We start from the raw sequence: 24,321 nt of genomic DNA on the forward strand, positions 1-24,321 counted from the left end.
CCCCCCATTCTGACACTTTTAAAGGGCTTTAGCCGCTAGGGGAAAAAAAGGTGATAGGTATTTCCAGCAGCCGGCCTGTCAGTCATCCCCCATTTCATATATAGACCCAGATGTGTGTCTGAGAGGGAGAATGATGGAGGAGGTAGGACTTGTCATCTCAGAGTGGAGATGACGACAGAAAGAGACAGAGGAGAGGATTGAGGTAGAATTAATAAGTCATAAATAGAGGGTGATATAGACTGAGCAATAGGAGTGAAAGTAGAGGGAGAGGCGAGTTATCTATCTAACTGGCATATAAAACACCAATTTGAAGCATGAATTAAGTATTAAAGTTACTTATTTATTTTGAATGACAGTAAGTAAGTATGACAAGTCCTGCAGACATTAGATGAAGAATACAAGCAATATTCTAAATACTTTTGTTACATTCACAAAAGTCTTATTTTGGTCAATATGGGCGGGTTTGTGGGTTTGTTATGTCCTCTGCTTATTTCAAAAACCACTCATTTGATCTGTTTAACACTTGGCAGGTTTATTGCTGGGCACCCAGGGGAGTACTGTGTTTAATTTGGTGCAGTTTGGTGCACACATACATGAATAAACAAGTGAAAGAGCTCTGTAAAGCAGCGGGGCGAGCATGTCGTCTATAGTGGCTCTTTAAAGGCCACGGCTCCTTGACTGCAGTTCACTTTTGCTGAGAAAAAAGTGCAACGTTTTATGCAATACTAATTATACCTGCACAAATGAAACGAATGATATATTTTGTTGTTCATGTCAAGGGAAGTGACTAATATGACTATTTGGAAATGAATACATCTACGAGTAGCTTGACTTGGATGTGTTGTATCCCATGAACCAGAGTGTATTGCACCAGTGTCTGTCAGTAGCCACGTGTGTGACGTCATGTAAAGTGTATTGCTCAGAATCCAGGAAAGTGATGTGTCCAGTGAAGTGTTTGTCCACAGGTCCAGCATTCAGCCTGTTCTGAACACATTTATGACGGCCACTGCACTAGTGCTTATTGACGAGAGAAAACTATACTTTGTTTCATAAATCTGGGCAAAAAAGAAAAGAAAACTCTCCTGTGGGACACTCAACTTTAAATTTTCAGCCAATCGGCCTTCATCGGTGTCAATACCATGCAGTAAGGCTAGAATAGTGCAGTGAAATGACACAATATAGTGTAAATGAGTGAACAGGCTCATAGCTGTCATATTCATAGATTAAACTGTCATCACACTGTGCCTGTGTCGATTTCATATATCAGCCTCATGTTCTCCAGGGATACGCTGATGGGCACTGAATGAAATCTATTGCATCACTCACTCTTCATAAATCTCATGAATGAAGTTCAATGCACCCTATGCAACAACAAATTTGATTAATAATTGATAACTTTTTTCAGCTGATGCAAGAAATCTGCTCTTTGTTGAATGCTGTCTTTAATAGCCAGAGGGGGGGGCAAATAGCAAGGAAATGCTGCAGTTGTTTATTCTGTTGCTGAGCGTATGAATATTTGATCTCTGATACAGTGAATCATCCTCGGGTCTCTAACCCCATCACCATTTAAAGAGCACAACATGTTGTTTTACTTCTCTGGAGTTTTTCCCTTTGGCAAAATCATAAGAACTATCTAGGGAATTTGTACTTTGATGTATTTGTGGTCAATGGAAAACAAGTAGGCAGTTATTGATGATTCAAACACAAATGGCAACTTCTACAGTTTGTCTCAATGCAATTAACCTGTTCAGTCCCAAGCACAAAACATTTTGTTTGTGCCTCTGAAAGTCTCTTGTTCAACAAGTCCTACAAACAAAACAAACAGCTCATATTCTTTATGTCGATAATGATAAGTTGACAATCCTACAACAAGGTCCATTAAGTAGCTCTTCTACTTTGGGTCACATCATCTGATATTCACCAGCACATGGATTTTGTCCGCTTGCTTGTAGATGCTCACACTCTTGGCAGACTTCGAGGTTCTTGTCAGCTAAATCTGATGAGGTCAGCAGTTAAAGAAATAAGAAATGCTCTTCGTCTTTTTATTGGGATCGCAGTTTCCTCCATTTAGCTTTAAATACAAAATTGCAGATATATGGGATACGGGAGCCAGCCGTTTGTGATAATGATGTGTATAGTTCAACAAGTCCTCCAACCAATGACACCACGTGGTTGTTTTTGCACAGCCTCTAATATAACCCAGATGTGTCAGGAGATCAACACATCCTCATATCTTAACATAAAGGTGACAGTTTAAAACATGTGGGAAGCCTTGTAAAATAGCTGCAGTATAAAGGTTAAAGCAACACAACTCCACGGTTAGGATTAGTAAAGATCATGCTTTAATGAAGTTAACATAACTTAAACCTGACTTTTAGCTTCACAAGGTCACTCTGTGAGTGTCGTGGGTCTCATACAAGACCATAATAACAGTTATATACAAATTATAGGGTATTACTTTTCACAGCTATAACTATGAACAGTGTATGAGAACAGTCTGTGCTGTTTATCATCAAACACAAGGACCAAATTCAGGCCTCATACGTGTGTCATGAATCACGTATGAGGCTAGAGCGACAATGAATGTCACATTTGAGGACTTGTGAATTTTCCCACCTCCTCATATCTGGTCTCGTTTATTTCCACACAAACACACAGTATCCGAAACACATAGAACCTCATAGAACCGTGTGTTCCTCATATAGTTTCACCTCTCCGAGGACACAGACATTGTTAAACTCAGGAAATGAGTTCTGTGCTATAATGTATGACACACAGCAGTCGACAGGCCTCCCTGTGATCGCCCTTCAAAACTGATGGATACTAATGTGTCACCACATGAAAATGTGTCAAGAAACAGCGAAGAAATGGAAACACCAAGGTAGAGAATGAAGGTAAGAGTATTAGTTCTTTGTAAATTAGTTTTCAGTGCATGCAAAGAATAGAAACATACATTCACTGCTACTGTCTTTCTTGTCCATTTTCCTTCCCCTGCTTTTCTAGTTTTTCTTCACCCTGTATTTAAAAGCAGCCATCTAAGGGGAAAATACTTTTCCTATTTCTGCCTCCGAAGACACATCGGGGGCTTGGGCGAGAGTGCATTGTTCAGTGGAGCAAAGCATTTCCTGCTCCAAATGAAGACCAAAATCCATCCTCCAGGCTGAATTATTAACAACACACATAAGCACCCTAAGAATCCAGGGTCCACAAGAGAGAGGGGCGATGGAGAGAGAGAGTGGAGTGGGGAGAGGAAATGGAGGTTAAAGGAGAAAGAGTGCACAGACAATGTGAGGATTGTTGGTTCAATTTCCGGTCTTTTTTTAGATTGAGAGAGCATCTAGCCCCACGCACTTACTAAAGCCGAACTAGTAACTGCAACACCAAACAAGTCCCCTTACTTAAACAACAAAATGCATGGTTTGTCATTGTCCTGTAAAATAACCCAAATTACCATTGCAAGAATTCTTTTTCAAATACAGTCAAAATGCTCAGTGTGAAAATGAATCCACCTGACTTCGTGGCAGCCCCATCACTCTGACATCTTCCCATAAATAATGTATGACGTGTGTGTGTATTTCAGGTCTGTGTGTGTGTGTGTGTGTGTGTGTGTGTGTGTGTGTCTGTAATGAAAAAATAACAACGGAGTGAAGAATTCCCCCATAGGGATTTCTTCATCATCGACCATCTTCTTCTTCTTCTTCTATGGCGCCCTCAATTCTACAAAGGATATAAACAAGTAGTGTCCATGCCCATGCACACCACCATCTGCTGACAATCCTTCAATGCATCATATTCTGTGAACGCAAGGTGAGGTAATAGGACCATAATAGGCAAAAATACAGAAAAAACAGAGCCATGAGAGGGCGGTGATATTCTGAAGAATTAAAAATTTAAAAGATTAAAGTGGTAAATTACAAGAAAAAATCTTGTCTTTTCTCTGAGATTAAAGTGGTAAATTTAAAAACTCAAAAAAGTAAGTTGATCTCTTCAATTTAAGGTAATGTCTCTCAAAGTCAGGGTGCTTATGATAATAATGTGTTCTAGTCACAAGAATATTCCTTATAGCTGAATATAATTGCACAGTATAACTTCATTACGTCATCCACTGCAGGAATACTTGAAATGCAAAGTGAAGTGATGTGGCTCATTGACAAAAAAAAAATTTTTATTCGGAAATGTATAGATTTTTTACATTCAATGGCTTTTACATATGTCGTCGTCAATATGACAGTTTAAATTACAGTACATTCAAATCTGTTTAGGTCCCTGTAAATTCACTAATCCTTACAGGCTACCTCCTGCAGTAATTCCACACACATATTATACGAGTATTATAAAGGGCTTAAAATGATAAACTAATTAAACATAGTGCTCTGGAAAAGCTTGTTTCGAGTCTAATTTGGAGTTTAATCCATTATGTGTTGGAAGGATTTGCACCAAAGTCATCTCTGTCCGCCATAATGTGTTACAGTGGGTCAGTAATTTAAGTTCAATTTGTAATTATGGTGGCTCTTCTAAGACCCTTTGTTCTATGTAATATGCGGAGCCCTCACTTTGGTTCTATAGGCTTGACGTCACACCTTAGCTGAACTGCTCAGTGAAATTTGCATAATACAATATATGTGATGAGACAATCAGGTTAAGCTGGTTCTTCTCTCTGGGGTCTGACCATATAAAAGGACTCCTCTGACCTTATTCTGATGACCAGAGGTGAATCTCATGACCGCTTCAATGCATCCTCCTCTCCTTTCCTCTTTCTGACCTTATTGTTTTATTTTTTTCCAGTCACCCTGATAGGAGGCTCATTTCAGCCAACCAACTAGCATAAACTGATTATGTGAATGCAGTACAGAGTTGTTATTTGGCACAGTCAGGAGTGATGATAACATCTTCCCACTAGGGAAACAGACTGAAGTGGATACAGGTGGAGGTCGGTTTAAATGTTACATAGACAGCATTGCTTTCAGGTGAGCGGTGCGGCAGCAGGCACGGCAGTGAGGAAGTGAGCGGAGCACTGACGGCTCAGCTGAGATGAGCTGATAAGAGGATGACTTCAGATGACTGCCTGCACTTCCTTACAGGCTTTGCTAGTTTTCTTGGGATGCATTCACAATCTGACGACATCTACCTCTTCTTTCTGCCGAGGTCAAATACAATTTTTCTATATTGCTTCAGACAAAATCTAAGAAATTAATGTAATGTAATGCCCAGCAAAAAATGCCTGAACTGCTTAATATGTGTTTATTAAAGCTCTTAGCTTTTAAAAGCAAGTCTTTGCTAAATGTATGGTCCGAGTGTGCCCACTTATCACATGTCTCTTTGATGACTTAGTTCCCACAATGTGACTTAACAGTTGGATATGATATATAAATCGATCTATATATCTATATAGATATATATCAATATAGATATACATCTATAGGAAAGGATTGGGCAATTAATTAAAGAAGATACTTTGGGTATCTTCTTTTGTGATTGACATTGGTCTGATCTTTGTGATGGGCAGTGCTGGAAGTGGGCCGGTACTCACCGGTACACACTTCTCACAAGCTGCTGGTGTATTATACTTATTATTATGACGGTATTACCAGAGCAGCACCAGTGTTTTTTGAGCCTTTTGAACATAAAAACAATCTGGATGAGCCAAAGCAAAGCACAAGGGTGCTGTAATATATCAATATAATGTCTGTGTAATTAATGACCTTTTTCCCATAACTTTTTTAAATTTCTGAACAAACATAATTGATGAATCATTTTTAAGTTTTCTAAATCTGCTGTTTTGATTTACAGAATGTTATTTTACAGGGCAAACATTTCCAGAAGAATTAAATGTTCAGAGATATGTGTAATTTATATAAAGATAATTCAACAGCAATTTTTCTCTTTAAACAATTTGGGCATTATAATATTGGTCTAAAATATTGTGAAACTACATAGTTATGAGTCAAATATCTCCTGGAATCTTTTATTGACTGTAGAAATTCAGAATTTAACAATGAATGCCAAGACCAGCCGATAGACACACGCCAACATGCGAATAAGGAGAGAACACGCATTTGGATGTTTTCTACTTCAAGCACTGCTCAGAATCGTTTATGGTATGTTGAACATACAAGGAATTTAGCGTGATGGGAGGTGCAAACATTTAACAATCAACAACAATCAGTGCAAGTAGAAACATATTAAAATGTACAGAGATATAAAATAAAGTAAGATATAAAATAAATGAAATATAAAATAAAGATGAAATATAAAATAAAGTGAAATATAAAATAAAGTGCACAAACGAACAGATAACAGGACTATAAATAACGAAAAGATGACAGGACTATAAACAAGTGAGATGTAGGTGTAATGTAAAAGTGTCGGGTGTAATAGAATAGAAGGGATGCAGGGGAGTGACCGGTGGGAATTTGTCCTGGGGATGACAGAGTCAGTGGGGGACCCGGGCTCTGTTAATGAACCCGACTGCGGATGGAAAGAAGCTGTTTATGTGGCGTGAGGTCTTGGTCCTGATGGACCTCAGCCTCCTGCCAGATGGGAGGGGCACAAACAGTTTTTGTCCAGGGTGAGAGGGGTCGGCTACAATCTTTCTTGCTCGCTTCAGAGTTCTTGAAGCGAACAAGTCCTGGAGGGATGGCAGATTGCAGCCAATCACCCTCTCGGCAGAGCGCTGCAGCCTGCCCTTGTCCTTGGCAGTGGCTGCAGCGTACCAGACTGTGATGGAGGAGCAGAGGATGGACTCAATGATGGCTGTGTAGAAATGCACCATCATTGTCTTTGGCAGGTTGCATTTCTTCAGCTGCCTCAGGAACTACATCCTCTGCTGAGCTTTCTTTGTGATGGAGCTGATGTTCAGCTCCCACTTGAGGTCCTCGGATATGATGGAGCCCAGGAAGTGGAAGGAGTCCACCGTGTCGACGGGGGAGTCACACAGGGTGATAGGGGCAGGTGGGGCTGCAATCTTCCGGAAATCCACAACCATCTCCACTGTCTTTCAAGCGTTGAGCTCCAAGTTGTTCAGACCGCACCAGGTCACCAGATGGTCAGTCTCCCACCTGTAGGCGGACTCATCCCCACCAGAGATGAGTCCAATGAGGGTGGTGTCATCCGCGAACTTCAGGAGCTTGACAGACTGGTGACTGGAGGTGCAGCTGTTGGTGTACAGGGAGAAGAGCAGAGGGGAAAGAACGCAGCCTTGGGGGGAGAACCGGTGCTGATGGGAGGCTGAGACGTGTTTTCCCAGCTTGACTGGGGAGTCCAGATGCTGGAGGATGAAATGAAGGGCCAAGTTGACTGCGTCGTCTACAGACCTGTTGGCTCTGTAGGTGAACTGCAGGGGGTCCAGGAGTGGGTCGGTGAGGGTTTTAAGGTGGAACAGGACAAGGCGCTGAAAAGACTTCATGACCACAGAGGTCAGGGCAATGGACCTGTAGTCATTGAGTCCTGTGATCCTTGGTTTTTTGGGGACAGGGATGATGGTGGAGACCTTGAAGCAGGCTGGTACATGGCATGTCTCCAGGGAGGTGTTGAAGATGTCTGTAAACACCGGAGACAGCTGATCAGCACAATGCTTCAGGGTGGAGGGGGAGACAGAGTCTGGGCCGGCTGCTTTGCAGGGGTTTTGTTTTTTAAAGAGCCTGTAGACGTCTCTCTCCAGGATAGAGAGAGTCATCACTGGGGAGGGGGGTGGGGGGGACACTGTGATGGGTATGGGCCATGGCATGGGCCCCTGCTGGGATGGGGGAGGGGGACCTGATGGTCTGGGGCTGGTTGATGGAGCTGTGGGGGATGGAGTCAGGGCTGTCCCATTGTCTGTCAAAGCGACAATAGAACTTGTTCAGCTCGTCTGCCAGGTGGAGGTCGTTCATGGAGTGGGGGGTTTTTGGCTTGTAGTTGGTGATCTGTCTGAAGCTACATCCATATTACTCCGTTTCTACTTGGAAGCAGAGTTGTCAAATAGAAACGATCTCCGTCCACACAGGAGTTTCAGCATCATTCTCGAGTTGATCTGCATCCACACGGCAACCTTCGAAGATGGGCAGCACGTAACCATTAACGTACACTGGGCATGCACGTGATGGTGTAAACAGGAAGTGGATTGCTTGCTTAGTTTAAAAAAAATACGACAGAGTAATAAAGTAGTCTTTAATAATGAAAGGTTGTATTTGATACTTAAGATCTTCCTCTAAAATCTTCCTCTATAAACTCAAACAGACAGTTCGTGGAAAGTTTTATTTTTCAGACGTAGTTAGAGCGCTGCGGGTCTATCTCTCTCTCTCACATGAACTTTACTTTAAAATCAACACTTACACGTAAATTCCTTCATGAGATACGGCATCAGGGGATAAGCTGGGTCACCCAGCAGAAAAACAGGGACAGCATCTTCGCCCTCTATCAATTCTTTAGGGCATGGGGGAATTGCTCCATCTTTTAGGGCACAACTCTAGCTCTGAACATCATGTAACATGTCCGACTAGCTAGCTTTTAAGCTAATTTTAACATTACCGCCAATGGGGAAATGCTAACCGCGATTAGCATTAGCGAATATAATATATCTTCATACATCTTTTCATGCTTCATAGAGACATACTTACAGACTAAGGTCTCTCAAGGCTAACAAACGGAAGAAGTAAAACGAAGCAGCGTGTCTTCTTATTAGAATCTAAAAACAACGAGGCACTAACTGTTGTTGTTGTAACTCGTAGCTCTGAATAGCATTTACGGCTAACTGGCTTGGCCGCTTAATAGGGCTGATGACGCCGCTGGTCGCGGCGCTCGCTAATCGCTCAAATAACAGCTGCTTCCTCCACAGAAATGCAGACTTTTACTGCACAACAGCTGCTAGCTGTTGTGCTAGCAGCAACGCTTGAAATTAGTTATCCATGTTGAAATGAATCGCTGGTCGCCCTGCCTGTTTGTTTTCTTCCGGGTACGGGTCACGTGATAGTGAGTGTGACGAATCAGGGACGGAGACGTCATGGCTGCTAATAACCAATCCAGTAGCGAGCACGGGTGTGGGCTCATTTTTTCTAACACACATCCGTTTCCGACCGTCCACACTCAACCAAAACCCCGGAGTTTTCAAATACCTCCAACCTCGGGGGAGTTTTCAGACTCCTCTGTTTAGGGTGCTCCAAAACTCTGGCGTAGTGTGGCCGCTCAGTGTAAATCAAAAACAGAGTAAAAACGGAGTAATGTGGACATGACCTCTCCAGACAGAAGCAGAGTCCTTTGCTGAGAGCTGGTGCTGCAGTTTATCAGAGTACAGTCGTTTAGCATCTCTCACCGCCTTACTAAACCTGTACTTTGACTCTTTATACAAGTCCTTGTCCCCACTCCTAAATGCCTGATCCTTTTGCGGTCTTAGCTGTCTGAGCTCCGCTGTAAACCAGGGTTTGTTGTTGTTGTAACTCACAAAAGCTGATATATGAAGTCACAACCTCTGTGTACTCATCCAGACTGTTGGTAGCAGTCCTGAATACATCCCAGTCTATGCAGTGCAAGCACGCCGAAGATCCTCCATAGCCTCACTGGTCCACTTCTTGAATTTCCTCACCACAGGTTTACAGAGCTTGAGTTTCTGCCTGTATGAAGGAATCAGATGGACCATGGCGTGGTCAGAGAGACCCAGTGCAGCACGAGGGACGGCGTGATAGGCCCCGCTGATTGTGGTGTAACAGTGGTCCAGAATGTTCTCCTCTCTGGTAGGGCATTTAATAAACTGTCTGTATTTGGGGAGTTCATGGCTGAGGTTTCCTTTGTTAAAGTCACCAAGGACAATACCTAGAGAGTCCGGGTAGGTCCGCTCCACACACAGTATCTGGTCGGCGAGCGCGTGCTGTGCCTCCTGCACGTTGCCTCCTGCACGTTGCCTCCTGCACGTTGCCCTGCGGCAGCATATAAACACCGACCAGTATGAATGAAGCGAACTCACGGGGGGAGTAGAAGGGTTTGCAGTTAATGATGAAAGATTCCAGATCAGGAGAACAGTACTGTAGAATCACTATCACATCATAGCTCCAACAGCCACTGTTGGAGTAGAAACAGATTCCTCCACCCTTCCATTTGCCGGAGAGCTCCATGTGGCGGTCCCCTCTGAACAGCTGGAAGCCAGCCAGCTGGAGCGCAGAGTCCGGTATCGATCCACAGAGCCAGGTCTCAGTGAAGCACAAAACAGAGGATGAAGAACGGTCTCTGTCTCTCCCCACCAATAGCTGAAGTTCGTCCAGTTTGTTGCACAGTGAGCGGACGTTTGAGAGAAATATGCCCGGCAGCGGTGTGCGAAATCCCCGTGTGCGAAGACACATGAGCACGCCGGCCCGTTTCCCTCTCCTACGGCATTTCACTGCATGAGTTAAGGTGAGCACACCTTTGACTAGAATGTCCAGTAATTCCACAGAAGTTAGCAGAAAAGTTGGGACTAAGTCCGCTGGAGTTGTACCCCTGATGTTCATGAGCTCATCTCTGGTGAAAGAGCTCCGGGTATCGCAGCATAAAACTGAATTAACGACGAAAACAACACAAAACAATGCGCACTAACACACCGAGGCAGCCATCCGTGGCGCCATCTTGATGTAATATCCCTGCTGATGTGTGTTTTTTTTTTTTTTAATTGAAAGACAAGAGACAATACATATACATAACAACAAGAGGATGACAAGAACAGTGGGATAAAAGCCAGCAAACATCCTATAGTCAGTAATTTTAGTGCACCTATATGCTGAAATTCACGGTAATCGCCACCTTAACGTAGTGGAGGAGTTTGAGTGGCTCAGTGATCCTGGGAGCTATGTTGTCCGGGGCATTAGCCCCTGGTAGGGTCTCCCAAGGCAAACAGGTTTCAGGGGAGAGCGGTTCAAACGACCCTTATGACAGTTAGCCCACGGACTTCAGCCACCTCGCCCGGACCAGGGAAACCGGGGCACCCTCCCGGAGCCAGACCCAGGAGGGGAGCTCGTAGGCGAGCGTCTGGTGGCCGGGCCTTCGCCCATGGGGCCCGGTCGGGCTCAGCCAGATGAAACACCATGGAGCAGCCACCCTGTGGACTCACCACCTGCAGGGACAAGCATCGGGGTCGGGTGCAATGCAGACCGGGCGGCAGGTCGGGCGGGAGGCCTAGGCATGCCGATCGCCGGCAGCATAGACTAGCTCTAGGGACGTGGAACGTCCCCTCGCTAGCGGGGAAAGAGCTGGAGCTGGTGCAGGAGGTCGAGTGATACCAGCTAGATATAGTTGGACTCACTTCCACACACAGCGTTGGCTCTGGAACCAAGCTCCTGGAGAGGGGTTGGACTTTGTCCTTTTCCGGAGTTGCCCAGGGTGAGAGGCGCCGGGCGGGAGTGGGGATACTCACGAGCCCCCGGCTGAGCGCCGCTGTGTTGGACTTCTCCCCGGAGAACGAGAGGGTCGCCTCCATGTGCCGAGGGGTTGTGGGGAGCAAGGCTCTGACTGTGGTTTGTGCTTATGCACCAAACAGCAGTTCGGAGTATCCGGCCTTCTTGGAGTCGGTGGGAGTGGTCCTGGAAAGGGCGCCGCCTACCGACTCCATAGTTCTCCTGGGGGACTTCAACGCTCACGTGGGCAATGACGGAGAAACCTGGCGGGGGGTGATTGGGAGGAACGGCTTGCCTGATCTGAACCCGAATGGTGTTTCGTTATTGGACTTCTGTGCTTGCCAGGTGGCTCATAAGTGTACCTGGTACCAGAACACCTTAGGCCGGAGATCAATGATCGACTTTGTAATCGTATCATTTGATTTGCGGCCGTATGTCTTGGACACTCGGGTGAAGAGAGGAGCAGAGCTGTCAACTGATCACCACCTGGTGGTGAGTTGGATTAGATGGCAGGGGAACCGGTTGGAAAGACCCGGCAAGCCCAAATGTGTAGTGAGGGTGAACTGGGAACGTCTGGCGGAGGAACCTGTCCGGGAGGTCTTTAACTCCCACCCCAGGAAGAACTTCTCACACATCCCGAGGGAGGTTGGGGACACGGAATCCGAATGGACCATGTTCAAAGCCTCTATTGTGGACGCGGCCGCTAGGAGCTGTGGCCGGAAAGGTCATCGGTGCCTGTCGTGGCGGCAACCCGAGAACCCGGTGGTGGACACCGGAGGTGAGGGAAGCCGTCAAGCTGAAGAAGGAGACCTTCAAGGCCTGGTTGGCCCAGGGGTCTCCTGAAGCAGCTGACAGGTACCGGCAGAACAGAAGGGCTGCAGCTGCGGTGGTCGCGAATGCTAAAACTCGGGCATGGGAGGAGTTCGGGGAGGCCATGGAGTAGGACTTTCGGTTGGCCTCAAGGAGGTTCTGGCAAACCATCCGACGGCTCAGGAAGGGAAAGCAGGGCTTACCCCAGGCTGTTCTCAAAAGGGGGGGGGGAACTGCTAACCCGGACGGGGGACATCGTCGGGCGGTGGAAAGAGCACTTTGAGGAACTCCTAAACCCGACCAACATGTCCTCTGCAGAGGCAGCGCCTGAGGACCTAGGGGGAGGCTCACCCATATCCCTGGCAGAGGTCGCTGAGGTAGTTAAAAAGCTCCTTGGTGGCAAGGTGCCTGGGGTGGATGAGATCCGCCCTGAGATGCTGAAAGCGCTGGACATAGTTGGGCTGTCCTGGCTGACACGCCTCTTCAATGTCGCATGGGGGTCGGGATCAGTGCCCATGGAATGGCAGACCAGGGTGGTGGTTCCCATCTTCAAAAAGGGGGACCGGAGAGTGTGCTCGAATTACCGGGATATCACACTACTCAGCCTCCCGGGGAAGGCTTATGCCAGGGTGCTGGAAAGGAGGCTCCGACCGCTTGTCGAACCTCGGATTCAAGAGGAGCAGTGCGGATTCGTGAATCCGCACTGCTCCTCTTCGTGAATCCGCACTGCTCCCGTACGGCCGTGGAACAGTGGACCAGCTCTTTACCCTCGCAAGACTACTGGAGGGGTTCTGGGAGTTTGCCCAACCAGTCTACATGTGCTTTGTGGTCTTGGAGAAGGCTTTCGACCGGGTCCCTCGGGGGTTCTTGTGGGGGGTGCTGCGGGAGTATGGGGTGCCGGACCCGTTACAATGGGTGATCCGGTCTCTGTACGACTGCAGTAGGAGCTGTGTCTGCATTCTCGGTAATAAGTCAGACACGTTCCCGGTGGGTGTTGTCCTCCGCCAGGGCTGCCCTTTGTCACCGGTCCTGTTCGTGACTTTCAGGGACAGGATATCTAGGCGCAGCCTCGGGGCAGAGAACATCAGGTTCGGGGGTCTCGGGATCGCCTCTCTGCTGTTTGCAGATGATGTGGTCCTGTTAGCCTCCTCGGATCATGACCTCCAGCATTCACTGAGGCGGTTTGCAGCCGAGTGTGAAGCGGCGGGGATGAGAGTTAGCACCTCCAAATCTGAGGCCATGGTTCTCTGCTGGAAACCGGTGGATTGCTCCCTCCAGGTGGGGACGGAGTGCCTACCTCAAGCGAAGGAGTTTAAGTATCTCGGGGTCTTGTTCACGAGTGAGGGTAAGATGGAGCGGGAGATCGACAGGCGGATCGGAGTAAAGCAGGCACTGCACCGGACCGTCTTGGTGAAGAGGGAGCTGAGCCGGAAGGCAAAGCTCTCAATTTACCACTCGGTCTACGTTCCTACCCTCACCTATGGTCACGAACTCTGGGTCGTGACCGAAAGGACAAGGTCGCGGCTACAAGCGGCCGAAATGAGCTTCCTCCGTAGGTTGGCCAGGCTCAGCCTTAGAGATAGGGTAAGGAGCTCGGTCATCAGGAGGGAGCTTGGTGTCGAGCCGCTACTCCTTCGCGTCAAAAGGAGTCAGCTGAGGTGGTTCGGGCATCTAATTAGGATGCCTCCTGGACGCCTCCCACTGGAGGTTTTCCAGGCACGTCCAACTGGGAAGAGACCCCGGAGAAGACCCAGAACACGCTGGAGAGATTACATCTCCCAGCTGGCCTGGGAACGCCTCGGGATCCCCCAGAATGAGCTGGAACATGTTGCCGGTGAGAGGGAGGTCTGGGTCAGCCTGCTTGGACTGCTGCCACCGCGACCCGACCCCGGATAAGCGGAGGAAAATGGATGGAGATCGGGAGCGAGCGAAGGACTTTGAAAGTTAGCGGAAAGATTAACGTGAGACAACATCCAGTTTCTTCAGACGAACATCCGGTTTTCAGAATAAGATGCCAACAAGGTATGAATTATATTCACATTAAGTATAAAACATGCTACCTGCATCTCGTGAACCAAATGTTATTGCCCTTTTGTTCATATAGCAGTACTTTTAAAATAAAAGTGCAAAATACACTACTTTTGAATTCATTATTGAACTTTGCCATAATCGCAAAAAATCCATGCGATTAATCGCGATTAAATATTTTAATTATTGCCCAGCACTAATATATATGTATCTAGTCTGGAATGCTTCTGAGGGTTTTGTTCAGATGTGGGTTAATACTAACTCAACAGTCCTTTTCTTTGTACACAGCACGTTGTCAACACATTCGTATACCTGAACTGACCCTAAACACTGGCCCTGGACTTTTCTTCTTCTGCTCAATGATGCATTTACTTCCCTAAAAGAAAATTACTTTTCGTCAGTTTGGCCATTGTTCCTATGGATAATGATAGTATATTATTATAATGGACATTTTAGTTCAGTTTATAAGTGGTCCAAACAATATGTGATATCATCTGACTGCTCATGTTAATACTGGATAAATATGTGCTAATAAACTGGCTCTATTGAACTTTTCTCTGGGAAAATGAGTTTGTTTTGCTGGCAGGAAGTCATATTAAATGAAAATAGTATTTTAGTGGAATCAAAATCTACGGAGTATCACAGCGTCAGCATACTGCAAGGAAGTGCAGTAAATGAGTGTATCATAAAGACTTTGTTAAATACCGTCAAGGTTTCAGCATGTGCAATAAGCTAGTTAATAAAAATGTAATATTGTGATTTCTCCATTCACAATCGTCTCCTCAATGAGTCTGAATAGAGTGATGTTCCCCTCATCGGTGGGAAGTCAAACTACACTGTTAGTAAGTAAACTAGTGGGTCTGACTCCCTGCTGCAGTGTCACAGTGGACCACCATGTGTGACAAAACTGGACCATACTCAAACATGTCTCTGTGCTCTCTTCTTCCTTTTACATGTAAATCTAATACTTTTGTAGTATTTACTTTAGGAATGGTGAGTCTACTTTTCTGTCACTTAATTGGCTAGTAGGCAGAATATTTCCACAGATCCTCTGAGCTTAAAACACTGGAGTATTCAACCACAACCAGATGTTAAAGTCACCAGATCACCTACAGTGACAATGCTTTTTTTCTCACTGTCATGTTCTACAGGTACAGCATGGGGAAAGTTAGGAAACATTGTGATTATAGCAAATAAAGTATACTTAAGTTACGCTTAGTGTTAGACACCTGAAACATGTTGTTATGGAGAACCTTACCCCAGAAAGTGTGGTTTTGCTGACCTTCTGTGTGGTTACAGGTGCAACAGACTTGAAACAGTGATTACCCTTTTATAAAAAAGTGAACATTCATTGCAGGTCTGTGACTGGACACAAACTCTGACCTCCCGCTTGACGTCCTGATGCCCTGCATGACTATCCACTACCCTGATCTCTATGCACTCAAAAAGGGGACACTACTCTGTGTATTAGCACAGAATGTTGTCATTGGACGTAAATCGCGTGGTGTGGAATGATACCATATGAACAGTGATATTGGGCACTGATCTATCCTGCCACTAATCTGGCTTCATCACCGGCCACATGTTGGAGAGTAAGAGGGGCACAGCTGCTGAGAGAGATGCTGAGAGATACATGCTGAAGTCTGATAATGTGCACATGTCAAGCAGGCCATCTCCATATAACCACAACAAACACCTCTTAAAGGTGCAATGTGTAAGAGCAAGAAAATACCGGTGTCAAATTCCTTTTGTATGTTCACACTCCCTTATCCATTCTTAGTCTGATCTGGTCAGAATTTTAGTTTGAAACATTCATTATGAACAGAATGTGAAGCGGTTACAGATGTTGTCAAAGACATCAAGACTCAAATTTGTGTTGCAGGCATCACTACTGAAATGATTTAACCAGCTAACTCCGGCCCGTCCTGTATTGTAATAGCACTTATAACTGCAGAGACTATAGTGAGTCACTGTAGTGTCCAGTCTGTCCTCAGTCCAACATGAGAGGACAAGAAGTAGAGCTACAGGGTACAGGGTCTGTGTATGCTTTGATAGTTGGGTTCTGGATTAAATCCAAAGTGCCAGGAGAGTCCTTTTCGCAGGGAGGCGGACCTACAGCTAGCTCTAGCAACTCATTCAGGCTGCTAAAACCCCAGAGCCGGGGGTCTGATCCTCCAAGCCGGTTACACAAACTTTGTGTTCCTGTCGTTACACATGTTAGACCCAGTGATCCACCAGCCCCCTATCATTTAATCCATTAAACAAACTATCAAGACATACACGGACGGCACAGCCCAGTTGGCCAAAAAGGTGATTAATGTTCTTTAATTTTGGAAATATGATACATTTATCTAAATCAGTGATTCTTAACCATGGGGCCGCGGCCCACGATTGGGCCACGAGCGCCACCTAGATGGCTGTAAAAAAGCACCGGTGGGCCTCGAGGGCTGCGGGACCGCATTGGTTATCCATTGAAGACACCAGAGATATTACTGTTATCCATGAGACGCTCAGTTACAATATAGCTTCCCACCAGCTGGTGGCAGTAATGCGTCAGTCAGTTGTTTAACAAGCTCCAATAAGCAGAAGACGACACTCAGCTAGCCGCTAGCCTGTAGCGAAAGTTATGGATAAGTTTTTAAATAGAAAAAATGAAGACGACAGTGGTGCCATACCCCCCCAAAAGTCTAAATGTGTGCGCAAGTACAATCCTGACTTTCTTAAGTACGGCTTGGTGAACGGAAGCAACGAGGCAGAGCCGAGGGCTCAGTGTGTGGAATGTGGGCTAATGCTATCAAACGAAGCACTGAAGCCTTCAAAAATAAAGCGACACTTAGCGATGAAACATCCAACGCTCGTGGGAAAGCCTGTTGGGCTTCTTGTTGTGTATGCAGGTTTACATACACATGATAAATAAATGTCTTTGTGATCATCACATTGTATCATTTCATTTATTTGACAAGGGTTTTGCCTGTTCAACTCTGCGAGGATGCCGGCGTCCTCGATCCCCTCCCCTTCCGTTCCTACGGCTTGCTTGCACAAACTACGTCACAAAACATGGCAGTGTTTGGCATCCCAGCATGCCCAAAATCCTCATCTTTGCAAAGAAATCATCGATTCTCTTTCATTTCTTATGGATTTTTCACAAAAGGAGCCCAAACACACACTGTCCAAAGTCGCCATAACAGCTGCAAGTCGGATCTTGCAGCATTTCGACGGAAAAAGACACATTACAGACCCGACAATGTGCTAGCGGATGTTACCATGGAGCTAGTGGCTTCAGAAAACGCTAGTATTTATAGTACAAACCTTATCTTCCTCTTCTATAAGCCGTCAACCAACGTATAACCTTGCGTAACTGAGCTAACCGCATACTTGATCGTGCGCTCGGTCGCAGCCATTACGCACAGCAAGTCCGCTACTCACACACCATGTCTTCGATCATATATACATTGTTTTTGCAATTTGCAAAAGCTAAAAATAAAAGGAAAATAATATAATATCAAAATATAAAGGGAGAAACACCTTTAGTGTGTCAGAATATCACTTGGTTACCATGTGTCCATTTGGGTCTCCAAATATCCTTTTAGAGCTCCGCCTGGATCTCTTCATGGAAGAAACACTGTAGAATGGTCATACTTTGTCCAATCTTCTTCAAATTTGAGGCAGTTGTTTACTGATAGCGTAGTTACAGCCATATACTGTCATTTACCTGTACAGATACAGCCACAGGCAGTTATTTATACTGAAAGATACTTTTTTTATTTTATGTGGACAAAAATCTTCAATTTTTACTGACTGCAAAGGCCCACTGCTCTGTTTCTGTATGACCTACAGGTTTTCTGACACTTTTGATGCATATAGTCAGAGTGGTTCAGAAGCTACAGCCATTTTAATTTGGGTATGTCATTTTAGGCACTTTTGCTCCAAAATAGGGGTGGAATTGAACAGGTAACAATATAGTTATTGAATACAAATCAAACCAAGAGTGAGATCAATTAGTTCAACTAATTGACACTAATTGACACTTTGTACTTGAAAAGTTGGGCCCAGAGGTCAAAGAGGTTAAGAACCCCTGATCTAAATAATCCAAATACATAAGTTTGGATTTCATTAGACGTCCATTTACAGCATTAAAAGCATAACAAAGGATCCAGGAAGGTGTTTCTTCAGTGACAAAGGTCTCTGGAAAAAATTTAAAGAAACAAACAGACAGTGTTCCATCTGTCCCTTTTGTCCTCACTGTGTATTTTCTTTGTTTCTGTCACTCCCCTCCTCTCCGTGCCTCTCGTCTCGCTGTGGGAAATATGTGGTGGAGATGCGTCTCTTGTTGTCGTGCCGTCCTGCTCCGTAACAAAGCGTTGGTTTAAGTGGGCTGACAGGTCGTGAAAATTTCATCAGCATGAGAAATGCCTGTTTTTCCCTCAACTTTCTGTTTACTGCTATCAATAATTTGTGAACAACAAACAGCAGATGTCTCACCATCTAACAAAGGCTCTGTGTGTGTGTGTGTGTGTGTGTATACTTGTCATGTGTCCCTCGATTTGTATACGTGTATGTGTGGGCATGTGTGTTTGAACATCAGTGTGTGTCTATGTAACATATGTGTGTGTGTGTGTATGAAACAGATGTTCCTCACTGCTAGAAGACAACATGGATGGACTTTGAACACTGGAGCTAATTGTGAATTTGTGAATTAATCAGTGTATTAAAATGGAGAATGAAGGGACAGAGTTCCGGTACCGAATAGAGTCATACTGACAGTGCTACTGGTGATTGAATTATGGGCTGAGGGACACCTGGCTTCACCGTGGCCAAACTGGACCGACAGTGACATTTGTAATAAGACAAATGACTTTAAAGCCATGACTTACTTCATAACCTTGCTCAACTTGTCTTTCCAAAGAATTGAAATGCTAAAAAATGTGTGCTCTAAACTACATGCTCTCAGCATGCTAACATGCAGGTAGCACATGAGAGTGATAACAATATTGCTAACTAAACACAAAATGCTCAAGCTGATGGGAAAGCATTTGCTCATAAACAAACATATTGGAAAAATACAATGATGATGGAACTCAAGTGAAGTCATTACAATCCATCCAATCTGGCTGTGAAGTCAGGGAAAACCTTCAGCTCTAGTGTTGTGATGAAAAGTCATCACACATTTTCATAAAACCCCACCTTTTTTATCTGATCTGCATAGCTGGTAGTGAAGTGGCCCTTTGCTAAGTCCCACCAGGGACCGACAGCAATCTGGCTCTGCTCCATAGACTCTCCTGCAATCCTTTCAGATTTTTTTTCAGGCTGGTTTTGTGTATTTCGAGCCAGTCCCGGTTAACCCTCTGATTTTTGGTGGGTTGACCCCTTTTATTTTTTGCTCCAGTAACATTTTACTCACTGTGGCCTTGTTTTTCACTTCAATACAAAGTCCTACACCTCTATAAAAACAGCAATATCATAGCCATAAATCATAAAAAAGAAAAACACATGAAATATCACAATTTCAGGCTCGAATTTTGCATTTCCTGATGGACATGGCCGCTGGCAAAGTTGAAAATCCGAAGATAATGTAATTTCTTTCAGCTTCTGGCTATGATAAATGGTGTATTTTTGACAATGTTTTGAAGAAAACATGCTTTTCAAACTTTCTGGCGAGTTGTTCCGGGAACATGTGAAAGAGATACTCGATACCTAGAGAGGTTGGAGGGAGATATTTGTTTCTAAAATGTTAAGTTTCCACATAAAAACCCGTGCAGTTGCCATTAGCAGAGTGCGTTAGCACATCATTAAAAAGCATTAGCACTTCTATGCTATGCTAGCTTAGTCTGACAGTTAGCCTGCCCTAGACCAGGGAAGTTTCCCAGCATAAATTGTCATACTGAGCTTGAACTACGTTGAATTTGCTTTATGGAACTGTGTCAACTGAAAATGAGTCACACAAACAGAAATATGCCTATTTGGTAAACTGGCTTTATAGAACGGGCCCCTAGTCCCCAAGGAGCCAAGTGCCCGCACTAAACATGTTTACTTAATGACTCCATAGTAGAGCACAGGGAAACCGTTCCTCAACCAATAAATGTGGTTCTCTGTGCCATCATTGAGGCTTAAGTCAACCAATGAGACTATGCGTCCAGAGTAGCTCGGCCATTAAGAAATGTTTGCAGACCTAAAACTGTACTGTGCCTAGAACCACTGTACCAACTGTACAAGCTGCCTCTGTGTACATGGGATCCACAGTGCAGGTATAGTTGTAAGACCAACACAAATGTAGTGTAGGTAAGAGTCTGTCTCCTTGGGACTATGTCTTAATCCACTGGTTTGTGAGGATGGTGGGAGCGCCGAGCAGTTTAAACATCTAATCCCTGACTTGTGACCCCCACGCTGAGGTACAGGTGCTGATTACACACCATGTGGCCAGCTGTAGGTAGCACACACACATGCAATTACACTGTACTATTTCCACACACACACACACACACACACACACACACACACACAAACACACAACATGAGCTCTAGGTACCAAAGCAGGTACTGCTGAGTCCACTGACAGTCTAATAAATCTGATGTCAGAGGTCCTGAACTCTGCAGCAGGACAAAGAGAAGCTGGAAGAATACCAAGAATGAGCAAAGAGAAAGGAACAAAAGCAAAGCCCACAGCAGAACCAAACACACTGGTTTTATCAGAATAAACTTCATATCCATGTTAATGTTACATGTACATGTTTCACATTACAATATGGTATCTCATCCTTGGCTGGCCTCCTGGCTTCCCATGAAATTATTAAACAAATTCACACTGATTGACTCCTGTCTTATTATTTCGAAAGCATCTCAAGCAATCATTATGACGCTGTAGAAATGCACTAAGCCATAATCCTTTAACAGTATAGTTTAAGTGGTGCTCATTAGAACTGCTTCTTACAAAACATCTTGATTGTATGGCATTCATCATGATCAACAAGATCACATAAACACAGAGCTGATTGACAGTGTAAAATTAGTGACATGATATAAATATATAAATATATATATTTTCCAGTGCATATGATTACATTCTAAGAAAGGTTTAACATTCCTTATAATGGCTTGAAAAATTGTACAGAATTTTGTATAAGAATGTACATTTAGCTTACTGTCCAAGGTGCAACCGCTGGTTCTGAAATGGCCAGCAGGGGGCGACTCATCTGGTTGCAACAAGAAGTCTGATTGTCTACAAGTCTATGCTCCCTGTTTGTTTTGGAATTGATTTTAAGATGTTACATATCATTTTAATGCACGTCTGGGTCTGGCCCCAACATATATAGAGGAAATGTTGACCCCTTATGAGCCAGCTCGCATCCTTAGATCCTCCGGTGGGGCCCTTCTAGCTGTTCCAAAGTCGAGGCTGAAAACTAAAGGTGACCATGCTTTTGCCATCAGGACCCCTCGACTTTAGCATGACCTGCCTGAGGAATCGGTAATCTTTTTCAAAATCACTTCTTAAAAAAGGATTTTTACAGACTTGATGTGATGTCATCACTATACTGCTTTATTTTACTATTGATACTATTATTATATTTTACAAATTATTTTCTTTATTTGTTTTATATCTTAGTTTCTTTTTATCGTTTGGATTGCTTTTCATTGTTTCATCTATTGTACTGTTTTATCTGGGTTTAACTCTTATCTTAGTCCGTCTTGTTTTGTTGTTCAGCATCACATTGGCTGCATTCAGTTCTGTTGTATATACGTCTACGTAGTCTACGATTTCACCTATAAGCCTAGTTATAGTATTGCTACAGATAATGGTGCCCACATGCCCACAGTTTATTTAAATGTGTTCATTTCAGTTCTGTTACTTCTGTTAGTGTTGTTGTGCTAGTATTACTGCAAAATGCAAGCACAAATACTAAATGTACAACATATAATATAATATTTAGTTGTTATTTTTTACCTTGACAACCTCTGTGGTAGCATCAATTAAGATACTGTGTTAGCAGTACAACCCTGCTCCACTTCCTAGATCTTTCCCAGGTATGCTTAGATGAATAGTCAAACACTACAGTTATTTACGCTTTTATCCAAAGCGACTTACAATTCAGATTCTATCACATTTATACACCGTAGGCACAGCTAAGGGAGCAATTTTAGGGTTAAGTGTCTTGCTCAAGGACACATCGACATGCGACCAGCGGATGTTATGTTATTCTATCAGTATATGTATTTTTTCAATCATTATTCTTGGTAAATTGCACCATAAATAAATAAATTATGGCTCTGAATCTTGTCAAAGCACTGTTCCATTTTTGTTATGAAAACAACGGCTGTTAAAAAAGCTGCTCAGAGCATGTATGCACGATGCAGCAATGTTTTCTCCACATTGGATTGGTGATCGCTGCTAACCCACCATTTGACTCAAGCTGTTTGTCAAGTAAAAGCAGCAAGAAAGACCCTCGGAGAACATTTGACATATTGTTGTTTCTGTAGAAGCATGTGACATATGAGCGGAATGCATGGACTTTGATGGAGCTGGAGGGCGAGACAAATAAATTGATAGAACATCTGGAGGACTGCTGGAAAGATAGTGGAGGATTCAGTCTTTAAGTAATGTGGCAAGAAGAAGTACCTTTAGGCCTTTCCTTTTTGTACATTAAGTGCAGCGCAGCAGAGTTTTGTGACAGCTTGTCAGCTTATCTACAGTAATGCCCACTTCCTGTTTGTGGCAGGTTTTTTCAACCCCAGCAAGGTAAGAATTCCTGGTTTGAGTGCACCACTTCTCAGTTTAAAGAGACATCTTCATTTTCTACCTGCCTGACTATTTATCTATTCACTTATGGCGTGTCATTTTTTCCCCACATTTTCATGCACAGAGGTAGTTTGTGTATATGTCTGTTTACCTGTGTGTGTTCAGGTGAGACTGTGTCTGTATGTGTGAGACATCTTGGCAGTGCAGTTCTGGTATCCTGCAGAATGCCACTTATCAGCTGGGATCCTGTTTGTTTCGCCACAAAAAAGCACTAGCAAGTGCCATCTGTGTTTGTGTGCGTGTGTGTGTGTGTGGAGGATACCATTATGGTTCACTCAGACTCAATTTGTCACATGTCCAAGTCCTCGTTGCCGGGGATCAAACTGAACAGAGATCTACTGAACGTCACTCCACTGAGCAGCAGTGAACATCTAGTTTTACATGAAAGCTCTTTTTCTCCTGAGATGTACAGACATGTACTGTACAGACTCTACCAGTTCACACATTTACTTTTCTTGCCAATGAAAACCAATGATTAACCAATTATGTAATAACTAGACAGAAGGCGATACATTTTCACTTCATTATGTTATAACACCAACATTTTGCAATACTCTACAGAATTTTGTAATAATCAGCTTGAATGCAATATGTAATACATGTATTGTTACACATTATGTAGTTTGGGTCCATGAAAGATAATCCAGAGAACTATTTGTATCTTTTTTAATTAATTTTGAGTCAGAATGATTCATGACTGAATGCACAAAATAAACAATGTTGTTGTGATGTTATAACACTTTTTTTACGAATGACATCAATGTTGGTTGATTATTACATAATGGATCTATTATACATGCAACTCCTACATTTGAATCATCGCAATATGTATTACAAAATGCAGTAATTGTATAATGCAGTGAAAATGTGAAAAGTTATTAAATGACACATTATTACATAATGTGTTGTTACTAATCTTTTTGCAGTTAATTATTAACATTTTTTTCTTTTCCTGGAGATTAGTCTTGCCCTCTTCCTCCATCAAAAGTCTTTCCTTGTTCCTTGGTTCCCATAAATTATGGTCCTTTTGGACAAATCTGCAGGACACACGCAGGTCACTGCACTCACAATGCCCTTGCTTGGACCACACCCAACATCAAACTCGATCTTCATTTTGATCTCAACTATACCTGTAAGTTTTGTGATTACATATTGCACGGTTGTGACGCAATCGCGGTGACAGAATTTGTCCACATACAGAACTATAACTCCTCCCTTACCAAGAGTGCAGTAAGAGGCCGTCATTACCAAAATATCACTACTTTACTTATCACGGCTGTGCACTCTGGGTCTCACGTTACCAGTTATACAAGCGTGTTTGAGAACCACGGGGGCCTTCAGGTAACGTACGAATGT

Source organism: Anarrhichthys ocellatus, unplaced genomic scaffold (assembly GCF_004355925.1).
Source record: "Anarrhichthys ocellatus isolate YVR2014 unplaced genomic scaffold, GSC_Weel_1.0 scaffold94, whole genome shotgun sequence".
In the NCBI taxonomy this organism is placed as follows: domain Eukaryota; kingdom Metazoa; phylum Chordata; class Actinopteri; order Perciformes; family Anarhichadidae; genus Anarrhichthys; species Anarrhichthys ocellatus.